The sequence below is a fragment of the Octodon degus genome, unplaced genomic scaffold, assembly GCF_000260255.1.
Source record: "Octodon degus isolate 3935 unplaced genomic scaffold, OctDeg1.0 scaffold00058, whole genome shotgun sequence".
NCBI lineage: Eukaryota > Metazoa > Chordata > Mammalia > Rodentia > Octodontidae > Octodon > Octodon degus.
In genome coordinates, this window is record NW_004524634.1 from 935,375 (window position 1) to 938,408 (window position 3,034).

Here is a 3,034-nt window from a genome sequence, read left to right on the forward strand (position 1 = left end):
ATCCCCGGTTCCACCAAAAAAAAAAAAAAAAAAAAAAAAAAAAAAAAAGATTCCAGGCAATTCCAGGTAGGTGATGTCAGGCAAATCGACTTCACAGCTGGAGTCTGAGCCCCTGTGCCATCCAGCTGACCACTTCTGAGCAGCACATTGGCCCGAGTGACTGTGTATTCTTCTCATTTTCCCTCTTTTTGTAAATAAAATGGAAAATGTACCAGGTCCACTACAGTGGACTGACGACTGGTGGTCAATTTATAACACCCAGTTGAACTGAAACAGCATAGTGCTGGGCATGGGAGGCCCACCTGAGGGTTGTTGCTGACAGTATAAGAGACAGAACTGGAGAGGAAGAAGTTTAGAAACTGTAGGAGCTGTTAGAAGCTGTAGGTGTCTTGGAGGACCTTGTCATGCTGGCTATCTTGATGAACTAGGTTTTTCTCATCATCGGAGGAGCTCAAGACCTTGTTATCCCTGAGAATTGTTGCAGTTCACTTTGGGCAGGGGCGGGGGGCTCAAGTCCTTACTTTGAGCATCATTTCTTGGCTCCAGAGGGGAACTTGATGTGCTATTCAGTGTCCTGTAGAAGCTTGTCGTGGTGCATTTCCTGATATGGACACAGCTCTTCTCATCGGAGGAGCTTGGGACCTCACCATTGTTGAGGACAGCTATGGTACTTTTCATGGGAGCTCTGGTTCTTACTTTGACCATCGCTTCCTGGCTCCAGGGCAGATCCTTCATCCTGCTGGCACAGATTTTCTAGCTTCTATCACTGGCCTTTGGGCCTTCCCAGTGCAGATCCATGAAACAGGCCTTGTGAGACATTGTCATAGGCTCTAGGCCTCCAGTTGGACTCGTGTGGTCATTGTGATGGGCTGCAGGTCCTCAGCTCGACTTGCGCAGGATACTGCCATGGGATCCACGCCCTCAGCAGGATTCTTTGGTCTTCAGTGTGTGGACATATTTGCTGCACTCTTTTTGTATATGACTCTTTGGGTGACTACTATAAAATAATTCTACAATTATTTTACAATTCTACAATTCTAATTATGTGTCCTGTATTGTTCCCTTGCAAAACCCTGAACTACAATACCTATTTTTTTTTTTTCTGGATTGATCTTAATTCTTTGGTATAGAGCAAGAACACTGTGACTCAAGATATACATAGCTTATGTTCAGAATTCTGAAAGTGTTAATTCCCAGTACTGCCTAACTACACACACACACACACACACACACACACACACACACACTTTCTAATGCCTGGTCCAGGTGGTCAAATAATCTACAACTACGACAGCACGGGAACCTCTGCAATCAGTTCGTGATAAGGTAGTGCTAAGGGGGGCACAGATAAGACCCTGTAGGGCTTTGGTGGTGAACCTGTGGCACGCATGCCACACAAGGCTCTTGGTATCATTGCAAGTTCTATGAGGTTCTCCATCGCTGCTGAGGGGTTGAAGGAGAGAAGACATTTCATTTGGAAGCATTCAGGCAAAATTTATTGGAAGATGTAGAATTTGAGATGAGCCCTGGGCAGTAAGTGGAGGATGTGCACTGAAGCTAAAGTACGGGAGAAACAGGGAATGTATGAAAAGCAGCTTGCAGGAGCAGCAGATGCTGGCAGAACAGGAGGAGGCTGGTTGGGAGCACTGAGGGATGGAAAGTACTAAAGGGAGGAAAAAAGGGGGGGAGGCAGGGAGATGGCTCAGTAGGGCCTGAGTTCAATCCCTGGTTCCACAAAAAAAAAGTTATTAATAATAAATAAATAAATAAATAAATAAAAGGAGGGCCTGGTGGTACCACTGAGAGCCACCTGTATGGTCACAGGAGTACAAAGGCACGGTCCAGGCAATTGCAAATGTCAAAATCATGATGCTAGATAGGGGCAGCCCGGGAGACATGTAAGTCAATAGAGTGCTTGTGAAGGAGGTCAGGAGATGCGAGTGGGGTTCACTTAGGTAAAGAGTCAAGTTTAGGAATTTGCCTGCCTGGTTGTTTTATTTGGATATTTACAGTGGAAAATAGGAGCGTGCAGAGAGGCTTAGTGCCTTATAGGAAATCCAGCAGGCCCCGGGGAGCCGTGGTATATTTCTGAGCAGGTAAGGAGTATGGTAAGAGTTTTTCCTTTTACTTACTTACCTATTTATTTATTTTGTGTTACTAGTAATTGACCCAGAGCCCTTGCTCAGAACTAAATCACCAACCTTTTTGTTGTTTTTTATTTTTATTTTTATTTCTAAATCTAAAAACAAGGTCCTCCTAAGGCACTGAATTGCCCGAGTTGGGCTCTAAATTTGAGATTCTCCTGCCTCAGCTTCCCAGAGTGCTGGAATTACAGGTGTGTGCCACCATGCTCAGGGAGATTTTCTTTTTAGGAAAGTGAGAGTTGCAAGATGAATTAGGAATGGAAAGTATTAGTGAAAATTTTAAACATAAATCCTGCAGTTCTCTGTTGGAGTCCAGTGGGAATTAAAAAGAGAAGATATGTGCAAAAAGGATGCAGAGAAAATGTGTATAATTTGGCAGGAGATTTGAATGTGGAAGGGGAGCATGGAAACAACCAGAGCTATCTTGGGGGGTTCAAACTTGGCAACTGGAGGAAAGGTAGCACTTTTACAGAAACAGCAGGCAAGCAGAAGGGAGCGCGCCTTCTCTCTCAGCCGGGAGATCTGAAGGAACACAGAAATCTGTTCTGTCATTTCTACCTCATAACTTAAGGTTTTGGCAATGTGTTATATAAAAAGGGAAATGGGAAAGTTAGTTTGAAAATGGAGATTATAGGAAAGCTGGCTGGAAAATTAGAATCATAACTATATATATATATATATGTGTGTGTGTATAATATATATTTCTCTTTACCAAGATTTTGATCTTTAATATTTTTTTAAAAATTTGTTCAACAGGGCTGGAGAGATGGCTCAGTGGTCTAAAGCACCTACTTGGAACAAGCTTGGCAAGGCATCAGGGACCGCGGTTCAATCCCCCAGCACCACATGCCAGCCAGCCTCGCCCCCTGGTGTGCTGAGCTGGCCACACA

The 3,034-nt window shown here is 44.1% G+C and overlaps 1 protein-coding gene across 1 annotated transcript in view; it reads left to right on the top strand.

The window, feature by feature from the left end:
* Anxa4 (annexin A4) overlaps positions 1 to 3,034 on the top strand; it is a 63,351-nt gene that overhangs the window by 39,654 nt on the left and 20,663 nt on the right. The window lies entirely within an intron of this gene.